Source organism: Lycorma delicatula, chromosome 5 (assembly GCF_047948215.1).
Source record: "Lycorma delicatula isolate Av1 chromosome 5, ASM4794821v1, whole genome shotgun sequence".
NCBI lineage: Eukaryota > Metazoa > Arthropoda > Insecta > Hemiptera > Fulgoridae > Lycorma > Lycorma delicatula.
Genome location: NC_134459.1, coordinates 110,233,583 through 110,257,668, shown reverse-complemented (window position 1 = coordinate 110,257,668; position 24,086 = coordinate 110,233,583). Strand labels below are relative to the sequence as shown.

The window sequence follows — 24,086 nt, the reverse complement described above, 5'->3', positions numbered from 1 at the left end:
TTGACTGTACCAGTAGCTTCTTAGATAAAGACAAACGAGAACTTCTGCCCAACAACTAGAACATTTACTTAAACTTTATTTCAAGTTGACTCTTCTTGTCTGTTATATGAACTTTCCACGTTAGTCAAAGATCGAGTTGTAAGCCTAGGTATCTCATATTCGTAGTTTGTGGAATTAAAACCACATCAAGGTGGATCAGTGGGCAGTCTCCTCTCTTTATCGTGAATGCCTCATGGTTTGATTTTTCTTGGTTAACGTTTATTCTCCATTTACTCAGCAATCTGTTGATCAAATCCAACTCAGATTGTATAGTTGGGCTGGCGGTAACTGCTTGAACAGCCGGGTCATCCGCAAAGTAAGGTCACGACGTGTCGACAGTGACCGCGTAGATTAAGATAGAATTGTTGAGGATTCATCTTCAACTTGTCAAAGGCCTGTTAGATGTCTAAGAAGGCTACTGAACAATATTCTTTCTCTACAAGGCTTCTCATCTCTTTTTCTGTTTAGCCTCCGAAACCGCCGTAAGGTATTACCTAAGAGGATGAATGAGGATGATATGTATGAATGTAAATTAAGTATAATCTTGTAGAGTCTCAGGTAGACCATTCCTGAGATGTGTGGTTAATTAAAACCCAACCACCAAAGAACACCGGTATCAACGATCTAGTATTTAAATCTGTATACAAATCGAACTGCCTTTACTAGGATTTGGCAAGGCTTCTTCAGCTGATTACGTTTACAAGCCTTTGCATTTGCTCAATTATGGAATGACCGCAACGGAAACCGAGCTGAAGATCAGTAATTTATACGGCCATGCTCCAATCAGGCTACATTTACCAAAGGAATAACATTACGAATGCCTTCGATAGAGTAAGCTTATTGGCTTGTATGAGTTCACGTCGTGTACCGGTTTGTCTGGTTTTGAGACCATGACTATTTCCAATCCGTTGGGAAGTATGCATGATGGCTTTGAAAGGTAGCTAAAGAGCATTTTGTTTGGGATTAAATCCAAGCCAGAGCTCTTCTGTGAGCTTTCGTCCTTCTTGATCACTTGAATAACTTTTGCTGTAGATAAAGTCTTAATAGGAAAACCCATATAATCCGTGTTATCAATATCATTGGAGAATCTCAACCAAACAGGCACTACCAGCTCATTCTCAGCCCAGCTACGATACGAATTCCAGTTTTTCCTGTTGTTGTGGAGTACCGGAGACACCACCATCTTAATTACTAACGTAATGACAGTGAGCAGAATAGCCGAATGATCATAGTTGTCATCAATTTCGGTGTAAAGCTGCGAAATCCCTGATGATGCGAACAAATCTAACAAGACCTTATTTGGATCCGTCGGGCAAAAGGTAGGCTGCACCCCAGAGATTACATTCAGATGCATGATAATCACTTCACTTTATTTCTAAATGACTTTAACAAAAAGGTTATGGAATACCACGGATAAATATTATCAAAAAAAAAAAAAAATGAGTGGAATCCATCTACAGAATGAGAGATACCCGGTAGATAAAATAACATAGATTGCCGATTGGTTGGAATCAATGTTATATCCGATTTCTGTTACGTATATGTAACGTTAAAATAACTTGATCTCAAAATTTTGACTGTGCTTACCAGTATTGTGGAATAATAATATTTGATGTTAATCATAAATAATGAAGACTATAAAAATTTACCTCCAATATTTTAAGAAAAATACCTCTTATTTATTTTAGAAAAAGAAGAATATATACGAAGGAAAAATCCCGTTGAAATTTGACAAACATGAATCTATAATTTACATTATTGTAATATGATTGGCAAGATTTCCTTTTTAATCGAATCAATCTCTTAATTTTTATACAATGTTATTAGACGCTAAATAGTTTAATAATTGAACTGAAATACAAAAATTCAGGTGTAAGTCATTCACTATGACTTTACGTTCTTGTAGATTTATTTTTTAAATTAACTTTTAATGCAATATATAATTTTTTTTATTATTAAATTTTATTATTATTTATAAAAAAAAAAAATCACTTCATTTCGTTTATAATTCCAATTTATGGGATAGGGTAGGAGTATGTAGAAGTGAAGAGACAGTATAATTGACCTCGAATGTTGATTGGTTGAAATTTTTTATTTTAAACATTTTGTTTTTACATGAGGGAGAACCAAATATAATTTAAATTTTTAAATTAATATTAAAATCAATTTTTTTTATTAATAAAAATGATATATCTGAGCTAACAAAATTAGTACGAAAGTAATCAGGATATTAGTTACCAGAGAAATATGTCAGTAACGATGTTGGTGGCGAGACAGTTTCATGGTAAGACACGTAAATATAAGGCAGCTTATCTTTTTTTTGTAAAACAAGAGTAGAAACCAAGTGCAGAAAGAAGTAGAAGCAAGAAGCTAAAAAAGATGACGGTAAAGAAAAGGAAAAAAGTAGCATTAGTAGTTTAGACTTGTCTGATAGCTGAATGGGATGAGGTAAACTTATAAGCACGGTGAAGAGTTGTGCAAGGGGGGGAGAGAGGGAATATAACTGCAATTTTAAAGAAAATGATGCACCAAGTCAACGAGATTTCGGCGGGAAAAAACGACAGATATTGTTTGTGCTGTGGGGAAGAACGACATTCCACTCGTCGAGACTTGAAGTTATTAATTGTTTTCATGATTCGGCCACGTCTTAATGTAGGTAATTTGCACCGCAAGAATGTCTTCATCACAAAGCAGACCAAATAAAGGCCACACACACAGTCTGCACTCATACTGACTACTTTATGTTGTATTAACTTTATTGAAAACGTTATTTTTATTATATCATATGATAACTTATAACTACATAAAAAAAACTTTATTTTTAGATAAATTAATAATTTATACGTTTAAATAATACTTTTTTATGTATGCTGACAATCAGTTTATTTAACAATCAATCATTGAAGCCTAACATGAATGCAAGTCGAAATAAATTAATTTTTCTGTTATACTTTTCTAGCGAAAAATAAAATCTCGTTTTATAAAATAAATAGTTATCAGTACATTAGGCAAACATTTGTAATTTAAATTCCGGATACTTTTCTTCAGCTTACAATAAGATTTTGTATTTTAAAAAGATTCCTTAGAAGTGGGAATTTTTGTGACCACTGTTCTGAACGCATTTCTCCTTATTTTGAATATTACAAATTTCGTTAACTATATATAACAATAACTATAACTTCTAAATAAAATTGCTAATAGAAGAATTTTGCGACAAACAGTAAATTTTGACTTATAAAAATAAATATTATTTTATGTTATCTATATACACGGTTGCACATTTCTTTCAAATACCATTTTTTTATGGTTTTAATAATTAATTATTTTTATTGTTAATTAGCTATTCATTAATGAACATCTATGGATATATATATATCTTTATGTATTGGTAAATAATAAAATACTAAATTTAAAAAAAAAATAAAATCAGTCGCTTAAATTTATGTAGATCCACTAATTTCTGATATGTTAAGGCATTTGTGCAAAAATTAACGGTAATTTTTAGCTTATCTCTCCTTTTACGTTGTTTAATGATTTTTTTAAACATACTTAATCTTTTGCAAAGAGAAAAAGTTTTCCTTTGTAAGAATATTATGATATAAAATGTATATATATATATATATATATGAGTATAAAATTGAGTGCAATTTATAAGTTTATTTTCCTCTTGATTGGATAGAATTAAATATAATAAGATATATTTTACTGAAAAATATTATCTTTATTAATCTCTTGGGTTAACCAATCAACTATACAAACTTATAAATTAAATTCACAACGTTTTACTTACAATTCTCTAAGCTTCCTCAGGTGACAACACACATCATTCAGAATTCTCTTGCATACTAAGTAATTAACTGATCTATCCATCCTAGATAACAGTATGTATCTATTTATATAACCTGATTGCTATTTCCTGTATATTGAAACCTTTACAATATTCAGCAAAGGTTGTATTTTTAATGAAATTATTTATCGAAGAATAAATAATTAAAAAACTGCAAAATATTAATTGCAATTATTAATATTAATTTTAATTAAAAAGAGAATTTACTCGTCGATGGGGTATGAACCCGTCAGCTTGGAGTTTAGCTTATTTTTTTACTTCCTTGTACGAAGTAAAGAAGTATTGTCACCGCGAAAAATTTCGGTTTTCAGATTTCAACGGAAATATCCATTTTGATAATTTCTGCATCCATTTTGACTAGTTTCGGCGTGACGTACGTATGTACGTACTATGTATTCGTATAACTCAAAAACGATTAACCGTAGGATGTTGAAATTTTGGATTTATAACTGTTGTAACATCTAGTTGTGCACCTCCCATTTTGATTGCAATCTACTGAACCAAAAGTGTCCAAAAAAGCTTTTCTTAACTGCAATAATATACCACCATTGAGAGCTTTTCAACGAGAGCTATATCATAAGTGGTACTTATTTTCATTGGTTCCAGAGTTATAGCCTAATAAAATTTTAATTAATGAAATATTTTGATCCCTCAAAAGAAAAAGAAAAAAATAATACTTTTACATGAATATCTCGAATACTGTAGCTAAAACTTTAATCTTAATAAAGCTAATTATTTTCATTCGGATTTGATAACTAGATTTTGAATCCCGGTATTCTTTGGTGAAAAAGCGGAAGGCACATCGGTTCGAATCAGACTTTTTTTTTTTTTTTTTTTTTTTTAATTTAAATATACTGGTTTACAAATAATTATTAACCTCTAATTGTAAAAGAATTTTCGATAAATAACAATTCAATAACAATAAAAAAAATATATGAAAAATATCAGAAGTTATTAATGAGATAAAATTTTATGTGCTTTTCATTTAAAAAAAAAAATGTGTACATATAATTTAATAGGAGTACAAAGATGTCATGTGATGTCCATATCAGATTAAAAAAAAATATATATATATTTATATGATACTTAAGAATTTTGATTTCCCATAGCACGTTCCCATAGTAGGTTTAGTTCGAATCTGTATTTTGCAATATTTAAATTATTTTCTCTTTGAATAACATGAGTGAAAATTCACTGTTTTATTACATCTAAGTAACCTTTAATCAGGCTTAAGAATGATTATTTTTCCTTCTTTAATTTTTTTCTTTTGGTACTTTATTTTTATTTAAAAAAATTATTTTGATTTTTATAATTTTTTATTAATCTGGGATAATGAAACTATTTTCAATAAAATTATTAAAAATATTCATTTTTATTTATTTATTTTTAATAAGCACATCCAGTGTCGTGACACGCCTTTGCTCCGTAAATCGGATAAGATGAAAAAGAATCATTTTTGATATGTTTACCACGTTTACTTTAATATCAAATATAAAAATTAAAACATTTACAATTTTTTTTTTTAGTTTCATTAGTATTAAATTTTTTAACTAAATATTCAATGCCATGAAAAATTATTTAAAAAAAATTAAAATAACATCTACATATATAAACCAAAATCGATAGAAATATTATTAAATTAATCATGAAAGGATTACCTTACAATTACAGAAAAGGGATTTGATACCTAGTTAAAAATCTGCCACATTTTGATATATTTTATTTTTTATTAAACTTCGAAAATAGTTTGTATGGACTTTATTCGTATAATTTTATGCAGAATCAGATTCTCTACATTATTTGTTAAAAATTTATGTCTTTATTACACATTAAATAAAGTTATTTTACGGAAAACATAAAATACTGTGTTTTCGACCCTAATCTTTTGTCTTGCATCCCAGTTTTCTTGAAAACTCCTTAATATATAGTTCCGGAACCTATTTTTTTCAAATTTCAAATTAGTTTTCACATAAAACCACTAAATTTATCCTTTAACATGGGCAGTCTGGCTTAATTTTACCGAAACCGTAGAAATAAGTGCGAATTCTTTCGTCAACCGACACTCAATAACAAATGTTTCCGAACCGATGTTCATATCAACTTTATTTTTTATTTTCACCAGTAGAACAAATCCTGAAAATTTATTACATTCTTCTTGAATCACTCTATAAAAACCTTTTAATTTTTGATATTCATAAATTTTATTTCAATTGACTGAGTGAACAACACATCCCTCAAAATCTAGATTGTCTCCTTGTTCGGAATAAAGTAAGTTATTAAGCAGGCTATTTGTAAATGCAATAATTTATTGAATTCTGGGGTAAAGTGAAGGACAGTACTTTCTGATTCAATCATGTCAAAATTATACTGCCTCGTTATGATACTTAAACCAGGAAATCAAATGCAACAAGCTATTAACTTTAACGAAGTAGTTTCTAGATAAGAAAATAGTGTCACCATTTTTCTTTTTTTTCTAAAGTAATCATAATTGTTGTTTTAAAGACTTAATTCTTCTGTAATGTTTACAACGGCTATACACCTGAAAATCCTTTAATATCGTATTATACACAATTTATTTTTTTATTATTTTATCGATGATCTGAAAATAAGTTTAAAAAAATTAATATTTTCTGATACTTATGTCTTAATAGGTTGGTGAATATTTATGACTATTTAAAATACCGGTTCCCTGTTGACAAATAATATTCATTTTTAAATGGGAAATGGTTTATCTTTACACACGACGGATATTTGCGTTTGGGGTAACGGGTTGTGTGTGTGTGTGTGGCGCGCGCGCGCGCGCGAATCTGTTAACATTTTCCTCAAAAACTACTGGACCCATTTCGATGCGGGTTTTTTACATTACATAGGTATCACCTCATTGCATTAGATAGGAATCACCCCAGAGAAAGTTCTTAGATTCATTTTACGGTTATAAGTCGCTGCAGTTATGTTCCTTCAAAATGGTATCGTGAGTTTTTAAAATGTTCAATTTTATCACTTGTTAAGATAAATTAGGTAGCCCGATTTCAAACAAATTCTATTTTGCGTTACCTGTCAGTTATTTTTTATAGTATTGATATAAAGAAAAAAAATCGAAATTCTCATTTTCTCTCTCTTTCTTTCGACCAATTTTTGAAAGTTTATAATTCATATATAGAGCTATCAACAAATATCTATAATTTTTCAAAATAATAGACTCCGAACCTAAAATGAAGAAACGTTTTTGAGAATTTTCAATTTTTTTTTTAGCCTAAGGGATGTAGATTTAGATAACTTTACTTAGACTGATTTGTTTATATGTAAATATTTTTAGAAACATTTTCTAAAAAATTATTCCCCGCCTCAAAAAATATATATTCTGTTTATTTTTGTTTTTGTTTTTTTGCTCTTACTCTTTTAATTTTTATTATTAATACCCTGGAAAATCATGCAGTACTTTGCCAAATTTTTGCAATTAAATATCAATATCTATCACTGTAGAATGTAATGATATATGTATAAATATGGCTTAATTACTAGAAATGGTGTTATTTTAAAGCAATTAGTTAATTCAGTATAATTGTGCCTTATTTAGCGTTAATTTACGCTATCCTATTATTATTTAATATAACAGACTGTAACTAGACAGTTTATGCAGAATTAGCCAGAATATTACATAATTAATATTACCTAATAAGGCAGGAAAACAAACAATAACAATACACTGTGAATGAAAGCGTATGTGCGCGCATGTGAGTGAGTGCAGCCTGTATAAATGTTTCAACACAAGTAGAATAATAATTTTATCAGTTTTATAATATTGTTATTACCTATTATGTTTGTAAAATAAAATCATTTTTATTTAATTATATATATATATATATATAAGTTAACAATTACGATTTATTAAAGGAAATTGTATCATTAACGAATTTATCTCATACTCTCATTCTTTCGGTTCAGTTTTCTATTCCAGATGTATTTTCTAAAGCGGGACACAAGATTTCTTTTCATTCGTTAAGTTATTATCAATCAAGAAAGGTCTTTTCAAGATCCTTCATATAAACTGTTGAAGCATATGGTACTGAAAATATAAAAAAGGTTCTACTAATTGTCATTAATATTAAATCCTTCTTCTCATTCCTAAAAATGACTTTCGGTACATGTAGAAATGAAAAAAAGAATTTCTAAACATTAAAAAAATAATAATTTCTGAAAGTTTTATAACAGTTTTTATAAGAAAATTTCAAATAGGAAATAAATCTAGTCTCCTTGATTATCAGATATTGTATGGTTTTCTTTCTCGTTTTTTATTTTATAATAATACATAAATAATTTATTTATTCTTATTGGTGGCGCAAGACCGTGATTATGTTCTTTCTGACATCGCTTTTTTTCATTTTTTAAGCAGCCTACTTTATTATTCATTTCATAAGTTATTAAGATTAATTATATTATGGAATAATTTAATAAAAACGCTCATTAATGTAAAATTTTACTTAATTTTTACGTAAATCAAATACCTTTTTGGCTAATCTAGAGTTTCTATTGAAGTTTTAGTTAATTTCAATATTTTGTTTAATTGATTTCAATGTAGATCCTCAAGAAAAAAGTATATACATAAATTAAAACGAATTCTGATCTATTTCCATTAAAAAAATAAATATGTATGCAGTTTCAGAAAAGGAAAATTTATTCTAAATAAAAAAATTATTTTTTACAATTAATAACGATCTAAAGTTAAGAATTAGTGAAAATTTTAATAGGTTATTTAGGCAAATTTAAAATTTTTATTTTTATTCGCAATATAACAAAGATAATTACAGAGTAAATTAAAATGTACTAGATAAAATAAAATTTTTCATGTCCTAGTCGAGAATGAACCCTGGGCTAGGGCCTACATCCGAACTCTATTTGGTATTGGATATAAGCACATTACCGTCTGTGTAATCAAGATAATATTTAAAATTCTTAAAGAAAATTATATTATTTTTTAAATTATATGTCAATTAAATATAATTTTTTTAATTTTTAATTTGGCAATTTGAATTTTAATCAGTAAAAAATTTCAATATCAGTAAAACTTAGTGGGAGTTTGTACTCTATCCAAGTTAAATGCGTAATAAGTTAATTGAAAAAAAAAACAAAACATAATTTATTCAAATTTAATATTATTTTTTTAATGTAAGCACATTAAATTAATAGGAGATAACATTTTATTACATGTTTGTCAAGGAGAGTTGTATAACCTAAGGCAAATAAACTGATTGTCATGATAAGTTTAATTTTATCTTACCGTAATTGATATTTTAATTTAAAAAAATTGTAATTGATTTTTACAACTTGTAAATTGACTTGAATTGTTTTATTGTAATATTTAATTTTATTTTTTAAATGTTTATCTACTAAATAAATTCTTTTGGATATGTTTGACACCATAAATACAAGAATAGATCAATTACTTTTCTTCTAACCAGAAAAGAACTTTGTAATAAATATTAATGTATTGAACCTTATCTCTCACGTATATCTGGTGTAACATTAATTTTAAAAATCCAGTGATTCAAAATAGAAAAAGGGAAAATACATAAAAAATTGCATTAGGTGTAATTCGATTATATAGTTACGATAATTAGAATTAAAATGCATTTTTAATTAATTAATTGCCTTACAGTAACAAATAATATCGTTTTCTTAAACTAAAAGTAACATAAAAACTTCATTAATAAAACATTAGCTTAAAATTAATTTGTGTGTAAACATAATCAAATCGACAAATTTATGAATTTTATTTTTTAACTAATTACTTACATGATTTGTAAGCATTATACGCAATGCATTTAAGAATTTAGCTTAGTTAAGCATTTAGCTTAACTACCTATTTACCTTATTTTAAATTATATCAGCATTAAATAATTACCACTCGCTGGCCTCCGTGGCGCGAGTGGTAGCATCTGGGCCTTTCATTCGGAAGTCCTGGGTTCGAATCCCGGTCACTCATGACATTTTTCATACGCAACATTTCCATATCCCACGCACAAGCTTCAAGCGTATGTGGCAATATCATCAAGCAAAGAAAAAAAAGATAATCATTTTCAATTATTATACGTGGTTATTAAAAAAGGACTTTACAATTTTAAAAGCAAGTAAAAGTTGAATTAGGTAACTTACAGATTAGGTTTTTGTCTCATTTCATAGAAAATCACATCGTTTTGACTCACGTAGTTCATTGGTACCGAATTCGATTACCAGCGCTGTCACCAGTGTTGTTATAGATGCATATACTGATACGGAACGTGCTCACTGTCTGTTTTGGTTTCACGATTTGCAGTCAGCAACTGCAGTTCAACGTAATTTTAGTAGAGAGTACGATAGAGAGCCTACTATTAGATATGCAATTTACTCTTGGCAACAAATCTTCGTTGAGAGAGGTTATTCTTTTAAACATATAAAATCATCAGGTCACCACGCACTGAATAGCAGCTGTGAAATAGCAGCTCTGAAGATGCTGTGGAATAACTCGAAAGCCTTGCACAGTCTGCAGAAATCAATTCGACGTTTGTCACATGAGACTGGCATTCCACAAACGCCTGTTTGGCGAGTATCACGTAAACGATTGCACTTGAAGCCATACAGACTAAAAATTGTCCATGGTTCAATATATTTCAGGTGATGAGAAAATAGCTCGGCTGCAATTTTGTGAGGAAATTGCAGACAACGATACATGTATAGATAATGTAATTTTTAATGTTGGGTCAACGTTTCACATCAGTGACAAGATGACCACCCACAATTGCCGAATATGAGGTAGCGAAAACCCTCATGAAACATTGTAACACATTCGTGGGAGCCCTAAAGCATTTTTTCCTAACAAACAAAGTCTGTACGGCCCGTTCTTCTTCCAGGAGGCAACCTTAAATGGTATCGTTTATGTTGAGCTTCAAAATTTTCTACTTCATCAGTTAGACGATGATGACTAAGATAGACGTCATTACTATCAGCAAGATGGGCCACCATCTCCCTACTGTCTAGAAGTCAGAGCTTTTCTTGATACTCGATTCCCAGGTCGGTGGATCGCTCTCCAGATTTGAACCCGCTAAATCTTTTTTTGTGGGGTTTCATTAAAGATCGGGTTTATGTACCGCCTTTGCCTGCCAATCTTGTTGAGCTAAGACTTCGAATTAACGTCGCAGCTGCAGAGGTAACGCCCGACTTGCTAGCTTCTGGAATGAAATTGACTTCAGGGAGGATGTATGTCGCATTACAAATGGAAGCTAAATCGAACCTAAGTGAATGTTGGATAAAAAACTTGATGTTTTTCTATGAAATGAGATCTCAACCGAATCAGTAAGTTATCTCAATAAATTTGTATATGCTTTTTTTTTTAATTGTGAAGTCGTATTTGAAGCACCAGCTATTTAGAATAAACATACACGTCTTTATCAAAAAAAGTTTTTTATCCATAAATCTCCTTAACAACCTTTAAAATAAATTAAGTTATTGTCTTAATCCAAAACTGTAAAATATGGAAAAATACATGAGTGAAAAATGTACATCCAAGTAAAACCATATTCAACAGTATAGAAAGAGGTGAACAGATTTATTTTCGAAAGTTTATTTGAGATCATTATCCACTATGTGTAGTATTTTAAATCAGTCTTGAGATATATTTGAACCAATAAACCTTTATTTAGAAAATCAGTTCTATGCATGAAACAAATCCTTACTACCTTTGTACATTGCTAATATTTTATATTAATAAAAAAACAAGTTCAGATAATTTGGTAATTCAGACAAAGTTTATAATTTAATCTATTCTATTTTTGCTTTTTGCATTATAGTAGCAATAAAACTTAAAGATTATAATTGTAACTTATTTTATTTTTAAATCTAAATTTTCATGAATTCGTAAAATAAATTATATTAATTGAAGATCAAATGAAATTGACTGTATTTAGACGTACAATTTTGATATTTACTTGTGAATATTACGAGTAAGTACTATTCTGATCAGTTAGTTACGAGTTTTTTACGAATCAGTTTTTTAAATTAAAAAAAGGAAAAGAGAATAAAATATAAAACACAAGGCGGTTTGTACAGGCAACTTAGAAAAGAGATTATATCATTGTAATGAATGAAAAAATGATTGCTAATAAAATTACAGGAAGTAAAAATTTTTATCGTCATATAATTTGTGAAATAAAGCCGCACATTTTTAAACGCTTATCAATACCACATTTCTACCAGTGTCACTTAAAACTTAGTTCAACATGTATAAATAAAATCTAAAAAAGTATTACTATTTGCTTAGTAAGTTTATTTTTAATTGATGATTAAAATGAAAACAGAATCACTACTTCCACGAGATGTAGCCATTTTTTTTTTTTTTTTTTTTTTTTTTTTGTTAGTGTTGTGTTATGGTCATCTGTCATAAATTATTGAAAATTAAAATCACCTAAATTATATAATTAAATTTAATTTCCTTTTGACAAATACCTACGAATAATCATTTATTTCATTAATTTAAATATATTATTTAAAAAATAATACCAACTACTTAATTAAAATACTTGATATTAAAAATTTAAGTGTTTAACATAGATATTTCTGTTGAAATTTAAATAAATGTGTGTGTGTGTGTGTGTGTGTGTGTGTGCGCGCGCCTGCGCGCGTGTGTGAATACATATCATTTTAAAACATAATTTTCACAAATTGTTACTTTTGTTCCATTAATGCTTTTAAGCACACAGGAAATGTTTTTTATGAAAAGTGAAAGTTAGATACATATTTCTAATACGTATTTGTACATATTGTTGGTCTCTCTGGCTAGATCATTCATACAGTTCCAAAATATTCCCCCTTCATATTATGATCAGTTTCATAATTTTTCACAGGCAGCCTATTAACTACTATCCTTTTAAATATATCAGGTTAAGAATAACTTAAGAAGATAGGGTGGAAAAACTACATTTTTTATTTTTAGCTAATACTAATGAATACTGGTTGTCAATGTTTTTAGTTTGCGTACAACCGTACTCGATGTATGTGAAACGATAGGTGCCAGTCGAACCGCCGGAAATTATATATTTAAATATAATTTATTATGTTTTTGCATTATTCTTTGTGTAAAATAACAACATACCTATTGTTTCATCTCCTAGCCTAAGCTTGAAGTGTTATATATATGAGTGTTTATATATGAGTATATATGAGTGTTAATATATGAGTGTTTCACTCATATATTCTGTTGAATCGGACCCAAAATTTTCTACCTTACATTCAGTAGGATTTGTTTTTTTTTTAGTTAGAAAAAAATTCTCAATTTAGTTTAACAGTGATCATAATGAACCTCATAAAGTTCCTCTTAGATAGAAAAATTAATGTTTTTAAAGGATTTAAAGAATGTATAACATTAGAAAAACAGCTGTACTTATGATAAAATGATGTAACTTTTGTACTAAATGATTTTATATTCCGGAATTAGTAAATTTAACATATTTATTTAGCTAAAAAAGTAAAAATCTAATTAAGACACACTCAACAGAAGGAAGTATATTAATATATCAAATTTTATGATAAAATAAGAGGTGGAAAATACATATATATTTAGCCGGTATATAAGGTAAAGGCTCTGTTTTAGAAATAACCTTTGTAGGGTATATCGGTAAAGGGAAGATTAGATGGAACGACCATTATTATTGCCCTGAAAAGTAATATAAATTGTTAAATATGTACTTAAGTAATTACAGACTGATAAACAATTTCGATTATTGTATTTTTTTTATTATAAGGGCTAGAAATAACTTTTTTAGCATTTAAAATATACATTAAAACTGACCGGGATGTTGCAACCCAAACCTTAATGTTAAAATTCTATGATATCGATTCGGTAGCGAAAATCTTTATAAATTCATGCTAACGAAAACGACCTTTTCGTTTAAATATATGTCGTATCTATATATGTCGTATCTTGGGTTAAATGTTCAATATTTATTAAATTTGATCGATCATTTTATTCTTATAACTGCATTGGTTCAGCAAATAAAAGTAAACATTTTAAGACCATTTTATAAAGAATAATGATGGTACAAAGCAAGAGGAAAAGTTTTTATTCGCTCTTAATATAAGCTAAATACTGTTTTATCAAAAGAATATTAGCAAACGACATAAAAAAAAATTGAACAAGGATATGAAAACTCCTTGCTTCTTTTTCCTATTCCAATCGGATCGGCGTCTAGTATCATAATAGTAATTAAAAAAAAAAAAACTGTCAAAGTTCACGTAAAAGTAAAGTAAGGAAATGGTTAAACGCGGCATGAACACTACGTCATACGAAAGCTGTGAACCACTCCATTGTTTATCCCACACTTTTTTCATTGATAAGGTAAAAGTAAAATAAAAATTTATTACTACCACCCTCAACAGTATTAGTAATTAAAGATTTTTAATAAATTTTAATTAATTAAAACACAGATTGCCTTAAAAGTCAATAATTCTAGATGTTATATCGGTGTTTATTACGATGTCGGAATATGGTTATGATCGCGTAATTTTTTTTATCTACAACTTAATATTGTAGGAGGTTTTTCATCGTGGAAACAATACTGTTTTATGTATACACGTTTATTTAATGTAACTCAATATTCTATGATTCATACATTATTTTGTTAACATACAGTAGTGTTTCATCCATAGGTAATAATTGTATTACCAATAGGTAATTGTATTATTGTATTTATTAGAACAGGCATTATTTTGTATGAGTGTGAAAAAAAGAGAAGGTAAATAATATACACATTCAAGTCTATTAATTACGTTTGGTCTTGGTCTGTTGAACGCCACATCATATCTACTGTGTATAGTCATCCGCCCTCGCTTAGAAAAAAAAAAAATATCACACTTCACTTCTGTTCACAATAGCATAAGGCTGAGTCACTGCAAAAACTGTTCCAGTAATTCACGTATTCACACTGTATTCATTATAAAAGTAAAATGTTATTAAACCGCTCAACTTTTTAAAATATATTTAAATGTATTATATAACGTTAAAAGTTTTTCCCATAATATTTATTTATGAGCGAGTGTGTGTGTATGTGTCGCTTTCCGGTTTTCCTTAAATTACTTGAATGGATTATATAAAGTTTTGTTTTTACACGTTATAAATTTAATTAAAAGATTCCATTCATGGGATTTTCTTTTTTTCATTGCCTTTGTTGAATAATCATTTCTTTAGTAAAGTTATTATTTATTTTTACTATGTAAAATAGCTGTTTTTTTTAGTCTATATTTATATTGTGAAATTTATTTAAAATTATTTAATTAATAATAGCCATTGAATTACACAAAATCATTAAATTTCAATAATTATCGATTAACATATAAACTTAACTAAATTCTGCTCTTAAATCAAAACTTTTTTTTAGTCACTTTTCCACTAATCCTTTGTAATACTAGCATGGCTACTGTCAAAATTAATCTCTTTTCTTCATTTAAGAGACTCACAGAAGTAGGATTGCAATATACAGATGGAATAGATATGGTTTTATTTATTTATTTTTCAGTTTCAGGCTAAATGATTCCGTATGATTTCATAATGTTCATCTTCTTATAATGAAAAGATAATTCTTTACATTATAAGATATGACCTTTAAGACCATTTATGACCATTTTAAGATATGATCCTTTTTCTCATTACCTGTATCTAGAATACCTGAACAACTGTTAATCATTTAATTTATGTAATTAATAATTATTTATTAGTATTTATTTGTAGACCAATGTTGATTATATTAAAGTTAAGTGTATTTAAACTTCGTACTGTTTGTCCTATGTAAAACTAAAAGCAAATAAATATCAGGTTAATATCTGTTTTTTGTTGTTGTTGTTGTTCTTCTTCTTCTTTATAATTTCTTGTTTTGTAGTCTCTTCTACAATTTGCTTCAGATCTTCCCTTCTATCTTTATACTCTTTTAGAAATTATTTTTAATTGAATTTTAACAAGATGAGAAAGCTATCTAATTCGTTGCGAATTGCTTGAATGTAATATCATCCTAACAACTCTTTCTGAAAGAGAATTTAGATTTTTCTTTCTGTGTGCCTTTTTTTTAATTTTCCTTACTTTGATAAAAATATTAGAATTTTACATTAAAAATATGATCATCTTTCATTAATTATAATCCATGTGTCAGATGTATGTGCAACTAAATATTTTTATATATTTTAATTTTTGTGACCTGAATCACAAAAATTTACTTGTGAATATTTACGCATTAGGTTGGTTAGCACCTCTTTTTACACAATTTCTCTAATTTCAATCTTGCAATTAATCTTCGTTTCGCAGCTAGATAAAATATCTAAATCCCTCAAGTTTATTCCTCTTATTTTTGTTAATTTTTTAAAATAATCTTCTAGTATTAGCTGTAGGGATATTAATATAATTATTTTTTGATTACGTACCTTAATATACGCTTGTTTTATTAACATGCATAATGGGAAATAAAAAAAAAATAATAACAGATAATGTATACGAGTTCATCGTAGTGTGAGCATAAATTTTAACAGTCTTTAAAATTAAAGAATTTCGTTAAATTGATGAATAAGTCAATAGATATACATTTATTGGATCCTAAGAAATGATGAACTTCGGTAAATCATTTATCCACTCAAGAAGAGGAGAAAACAGATCACCTGATTTAAAATATATGAGGTTTGTAAATAAAGTAATGAGAATGGTTTAGAAAACCATTTTATTTACAATCCAATTATACATGGACTCTATCACCTTCGAAACAGTTCCATTGGGGAGCCACGCAACGCTTCAAACGGTTTTCCCACTTTTCATAGCCGTGTTGGAACTAGGAAACCGGAATATCCGGCAGATGGTCGGTTATATTTTTTTAATGTTTTTTACTGTTCCAAAATGGTGTTCTTTGAAGTGTTATTTTTTATAGTCGGATACAGGAAAACGTCGCAGAAACTCAAGTAAGGTGAATAAGGTGGTTCATGAGACCAGACATCAAAAACAACTGGATGCTGCATCACGACAATGCACCTTGTCACACTGCACTCTCAATTAACGAGTTTTTGGCAAAGAAAAATATTCCTGTAGTTCCTCAACCACTTTATTCACCTGACTTGAGTCCCTCCAACATTTTCTTGTTCCCGACTTTAAAAAAACACCTCAAAGGACTCCATTTTGGAACAGTAGAAAACATTTTTAAAAATGTAACAAACCATCTGTAGGATATTCAGGTTTCTGAGTTTCAATACTGCTATGAAGAGTGGGAAAACCGTTTGAAGTGTTGCGAGGCTTCCCAAGGGAACTATTTCGAAGATGATAGAGTCCATGTATAATTGGATTGTAAATAAAGTGTTTTTCTGAACCAGTCTCATTACTTTATTTACAGACCTCGTAATTTTAGATTTAGTGATTCTGATTAAATTTTTTCGTTCAATTTCTGGGTTACCAAGAGTAAATTAGTTTAATCTGTTTTATTATTGTAATATACTAGTAACTAGCGGCAGTGGCACGGAAGCATTGTTGTGTCAATGTCAGACAATATTCAAATGAGTTTTGGATACAATTAAACTCATTAAAAATTCATCTTCAGTAGTCTAAGTTCCTTACATACGCTATTAAAATATTTACTTAAGCTCTACAAAGTCATTGTGTACGTTTTTGTACACGAGTAATTTTTATATCTATCCTTCACAAATTTCCTAACACAAATAAATTAATAATTAGTAACCTAAGTAATAAATTTCTTCACATAAAATACTTACATGCCATACAATAAACTGTGATTTTTTTTATCTTATTCGCTTTGATATCTAATAATCATTCTTAGAAAGTTAATTGAAATTCTTTTATTTGTCATGCATAATTTTATTAACTTTTTATGATTCTAAAGAGATCTAGCATGTAAAGTGGTCTCATTCTTAGAAAGTTAATTGAAATTCTTTTATTTGTCATGCATAATTTTATTAACTTTTTATGATTCTAAAGAGATCTAGCATGTAAAGTGGTCTTTAAACGCTTGAAATAGGGAAACGGAGGTAGAATGGTGGCTTCTTCTGCCACCATTATTTATTTTCAGCCGAAATTTGAAATGGAATTTAAGGGAACGTTTTTAGTAACTTTGATAAAAATTATTAAACTAAGAATAAAGTTTTTGGCGCTTTGTTAGATTATAAACTTTTTTTACGCGCTTTCCAAACAAGCCCGATGACTTGTCTAACGTCTGAAGCCGGCATAATGCCGTTTTAAAAGAGAGATTCTACTCTTAAGATATGCAACAAATATATGGCCCTATCCTACTCACATAAATTATAAATCTTTAAACAATAATCATGTGGTTTTTTTATGTACAATCTATTCCAGACTAGTCGCAATATGGTACTGTGAATTAGTAATTAAATACGAAATTGCTTTGTCTGATACATTAGCAATGTTAACAAGAGAAATAGTTCCATGACTTTTTCTCAGCCTGACAAGGTTAGATTTCCCTAAGGAAAAAAAACAATCCAGCAATTCCAGCAAGAATTTTCTTCAATCTTCAGTAGCTATGAAAAATATCCGAAAATTTAGCTCACCGCTGTGTAGCGGTGAGCTAAATTTTCATATGAACTCCAGAGCATGCAGGTAACACACGGGGTTGGTCTAGTGGTGAACTCGTCATCGCAAATCAACTGATTTCGTAGTCGAGAGTTCTAAAGTTCAAATTCTAGTAAAATCAGTTACTTTTATACGGATTTGAATACTAGATCGTGGATACCGATGTTCTTTGGTGGTTTCATTTACATTCATACATATCATCTTCATTTATCCTCTGAAGTAATACACTTCGGTGTAACGGTGGTTTCAGAGGCTAAACACAAAAAGAGAGAAAGAGAGATGGCATACTGGTTATCTTAGGAAATGAAAGTGTATATGAAGCCGCCAGAATGGCAAAAAACTCTAAGAATACGAACATAATTCCAATTCGAATGGCAGACGGCAAAAATCGTCTAACCAATATTATCAGAAAGATTAATGAATGGAGAAGTTTATGCATTAAACCGAATTCGGTAAAAATTACTATGAATTGAGAGTGATGCAAAACTGATTCACTCTGAGCAAGTAGTGTTGACAAGACTAAAGATCGGTCACACACGAATAACAAATTCATACATGAATTAAATAATAATTTAAACCGCTCACTGTTAAGAATTTACTTGAAGAGTGTACAATGTACGAAAACCTCAGAAAAAAGTACGGATTAAGAAATGATGTTGTTGACTTGGAAAACGGTAAAGAAGTAGTTGCTTACCTTCATGCCACCGGATTATTAAACCAGTTTTTAATTAGCCTTCGGTGAAATAAAGATTTGTGTTATATTTGACTGCGGATCTCCTGTTTGACACTCCTTTTCACTTGAGCATAGGGTTTCTTTTATAATCTTTTCGTATTGTCTAGCAATTTATTTAAATGTTTTTAATGTTATGTTTTTTAAAATTTAAATAAGGGTATGGCGTATTTAAATACACCGTTACAATCTTATGGATGATTTTATTTTATTTTTAAATAATCTGATTAGGATTAATAACCTAGAATAAGAAGTAGACGCCCAAATATTTCAAAAAAAAATATAAAAAATAAACTTTAACTTACCTTAATTAAAAACAGAGCAAGTTCTTTATAGTGGACTCAAAATCCTTTTCTTCAAAATCTAAAACATAAAATATAATAATTATATAATAATACACATAAAAATAATATAATAACGATATTATTTTTTTTAAATAATTCATTAAAATATAATATACAAAAAAAAAAAATATAAAGATTTAATAACTAATATTTATTTATAATTACTTTATATATAAAAAAATACATTTTATTCTTTTCATGGTTTAATCTTAAAGTTTTCAAGGTTCAGTCATAAAAAATGGGTTGGGTATTTTACTTTTATTCATAATTTATTTAATTCAATAATTTGTATTCCTAAACACGAATCATCTGTTATAATATTAATGTGAAACATGTGTATTTTTTTATTGTAATTAAAATATGGGCATTAGTAACTTAAGTGAGGATTCCTGGCACATTGTATTCAAACACTTTCATTTTTACTACAAATAAAATATGTATTTTAAATAATGAGTTAAAAGAAATTAGATTAATTTTGTTTTTGTTTCTATACACACCAAAGCATTCGTGCGTGTGTATAAAAGTAATACCGTACACTTTTCTTCGAAAAGTCTGTAAGAAAAACTAGATGTGCATTTCATAGTTAAACTATCATCTTCAAACAAAGCTGAAGAAATTATTTAAAATCGATGATAAAAAATGAAACATAAAAAATGGTTAAACTAAAACTATCAAGAAAAAAGCATTGAATGACAAACAATTTTTTAAGTATATTTATAAAATTAAGAATTATCTACTCAAAAACTTCAAGGAATTTCCAGTCTCAAATTCTCCAACTCCAGTACGGGTGAAAGTATTGTGTTGTTAATTAACCTTTTTCTTCCGTTTTGGACGAATGACAATCCTTTTAGGATTAAAAAAAAACACCATGAAAGATTACGCTATTGAACATATCGAGAGTAATTATATATTAAAAAAATTTGTACCTAAAAATGGCTTAGTTGGCAAATCGGATGCGAAATTTAAACATATCTTTAAGTATGTATGCATAAGGAATAATATATATGGCTGTGAAATGTTAACTGAAATTGTCAAATAGAAATGAATACAAAATAATAAAATGTCGATAGTGGGTGTATCGATACTGTTATGGAATAAGGAAATGTTGATGAATTAGCAAAATAAAATACGATGAAAACTATTAATATAAACATCATAAATTAGGTTATGTCGTCCTCTATTTGTTAAGGCCTAGATTTATTTAGTTGATAACTACTTGTTTATAGGATGCAAACAGTTATATTTTCTTCGAACCACATAATGGAAAAATGTTTTATACATCAGTAAAACTTGTTTTGTTTGTTTTATTTTGAATTACAGTTTACCGGTATATGAAGAAAACTAGTAATAAATATGGAAAATTATTCACACAAAGAACAACATTGTAGTTGTTTACTCGACTTTGCCATTATATTTGTTTAGGGAATGAATAAAAAACGAGTGTTAAGTATGTCTAAGATCAGACAGAACTTAAGATATTTAATAATGTCCAATTTTTTTTTTTTTTTTTTGCTTTCACTTATGTTAATTATCCATTTATGAGTACATATATAAAATATAATGTTACAACTGGACGGGAAGGTCAACGTTTAAATAAAAGCTAAAGGATAGCTCTTTTGATAAACAGGTGGAATATTTTTTGCCTAATTCATAAAAAAGATTTTAATCAACTAATTCAATCATTACTAAACAAAACTTACAATAAAGTTTAGTTTAATACCGTGTAATAGTTTCCTGACATTGGTGATTATGATAGAATTTTTATTGTAATATTATTATTAAAAGTTTAAATAAACTAAAGAGCTTTTAGAACTGGCGATGTGGCGGCCAGGTCAATGTTATTGCAGGTGTAACGGAGACCTTTCCGTTGTCCACATGCCCCCTGTGATGGCAAGCATGGAGCAATGGTGCCCATGTATGTCGGTGCATGGGAGCTCTGAAAGCTTCGGTGAGTAGGAGCCTGGAGTCAGTGCAGAAATTGCGCATCCGCTCTCTGCCAGGACATATGCCGGTTCCACCAGAGTACCGGATCGGACCTCCAAGGTTAGTAGCCCTGGAGTGGGGGTGTACCCCGGCGGCTATCCTTGCTACAGAAGGGATAAATGTTCATGAATATTGAACAAACTAACGTGGCAGAGGGTGCACGTAAACACCCTCGTTTAGAAACCTCCGATTCGCCACAAGGGAAGAGGAAAAAGAGCAAGGAGTCAGATAAAATCAAGAGAGATGCTGACAAAATCAGTAAAGAATTGAGAAAGTCGTTGTTTGGAAACATTGCTCCCAAACCAAGATTTTTAATTATTACAAAGGAGAATGGAAACTTTCAAAAAGTTAGTCCATTCTTAATCGCTAGAGAGATTACTAATTGTGCTGGTGGTCCTGTCAAGGAAATTCGAAAAACTTTTAATGGATTGCATGTCGAAACCATCAACGACATGCAAAGCCAGAAAGTTCAGGCGTTGAAGAAGATCGGTGAATTTGCGGTTTATGTCCAACCGCATAGCACACTTAACTCACCCGGAGGAGTTGTTTGTCGCGATCTTCTTAATTGTACAGAAGAAGAAATTGTACAAGAAATGTCGAGTCAGGGAGTGACTCAGTGTCGCAGACTTACCTTGCGGAGAAATGGTGAAGTTGTTCCTTCGGCCTCGCATGCTTTAACACTTAATAGGCCGAACCTTCCTGAAAAAGTACGAGCTGGCATCCATCGGCTTAAATGTACGGGCATTCATTCCGCAGCCGACTAGATGTTTTAAGTGTCAACGATTCGGACACACAGCAGCTAGATGTGAAGCGCAGGAAATATGTATATGTGGAGAGAAAACACATGAGGGTGACCCATGTAAAGACCCTCCAATCTGCGTTAACTGTAAAGGGCACCACAACTGTCGATCTAGGAACTGCTCAGTATACAAATTAAAAAGAGCCATTCAGGAAGTTAAAACGCTTCAGAAGGTCAGTTATCCTGAAGCGAAGAAAATTGTTAAACAGCGTACACCTCGACCATCGACTTCTTGTGCAGAAGCAGCGGTTGCCCCTACCACATATAAAATTAATGTGGAGCAGTTGCTTAACACGATGGCACCAAGTCTTGCGACAATGATTAAAAGAATCATTTATTCAAAGATTGAGTCGACTCATCAGAGAAAACAAAGTAAAGATGAGAAGGCTCATTCCCGGACTGACGCCGTTGACATGAGAGACGCACCAGCGCAGTTTAAAAACCAGCCAAACCTGCGATTGTAAAGCTACCAACTGACGTAAATATTAAAAATCTTGACTTATCTGATAAAGAGAAACAGATCACTCCGTCGTGTAGTCACAAACCTAAAGAAATTGTGACAAGAAAATCCGAGTCTACCGAAATGGAGGTGCAAGTTATTATTGAAAAAAACACCAGACGCAGATGATATAAAAACTGGAAAAATGGAGCCTACAAAAGCTCAAAGAACAGCTTCAGCGAGAGCATCTATTTCAGCTGGACCCAGCACTGCAGTAGAGATAGAATCCAGCTCATCAGCCGCCGAAAGTGCATCGCTTGGTAGTTTAGATTCCATAGCAACGATGCTAACAGCACCAATGAAGCTTTCATCATCTGATGTAAGCCGGCGAACGTCATTGGCATCAGAAAGAGAAGACGATGCCATGTCCGAGGCCTCAGACACACTGTCATCGGAAGTTGAGGGCGTTTGCAGAATGGAAAAACGCAAGAAAGGATGGCCGAAAGGAAAGCCTAGGCGGCAATTTTTGAATTTGAAATTGTAGAAGAATGTTAAATTTTGAACATTTTTTGATTCGTGAGAATGTGAATTATTGAACCTTTTTTTTTTCTTCTTTTGTTTTGAAGTGGGATGAGGCTAATGACCAATGTAGTCGATGCACCTAAAAACCTCAAAAAAAAAAGAAAATAAACTAAAAAAATCTGATGTGGACACCACATGACTTCCGTGTACGCCTATTAAATTACATATACATATTTTTATAGTAGATAACATTTTAATTCACTAATAACTCTAATAACTTCTGATTTTTTTTAAATATATTTTTTTATTGTTATTATTGAATTATTTATTAAAAAAAAAATTTTACGATCACAGGTTAATAATTATTATTAAATCAATATATTTAAATTAAAAAAATGTCTAAAAAAAAAGAAATGAAGAACTGCCTTTCCCTTGTAAGATCAAAATATTTCATTAATTAAACGTTTATTTGGCTATAACTCTGGAGCCAATGAAAATAAGTACCGCTTATGATACATCATTGAAAAGCTCTCACTGAGGGCTTATTACTGCAGTTAAGAAAAAGTCCAAAATCCAATTTTTTGGATCACGTACGTACATACGTCACGCCGAAGCTAGTCAAAATGGATTTAGGGGTGGTCAAAATGGATACTTCCGTTGAAATCTGTAAATCAACATTTTTCGCGATCACAATACTTCCTTTACTTCGTACAAGGAAGTAAAAAGGTTTTGAAAATTGCAAAATATCTATATTTTTAAACTCTGATTGGTCCCCCATCACCATTAT

The 24,086-nt window shown here is 29.6% G+C and overlaps 1 protein-coding gene across 2 annotated transcripts in view; it reads right to left on the bottom strand.

The window, feature by feature from the left end:
* Nucleotides 1-24,086, bottom strand: part of LOC142325296 (uncharacterized) — a 315,502-nt gene that overhangs the window by 78,953 nt on the left and 212,463 nt on the right. For both annotated transcript variants that reach the window (XM_075366857.1, XM_075366858.1), the window contains exon 3: nt 19,518-19,575. The gene's annotated coding sequence lies outside the window, so the exon portion shown is untranslated. The remainder of the gene's footprint in view (nt 1-19,517; nt 19,576-24,086) is intronic.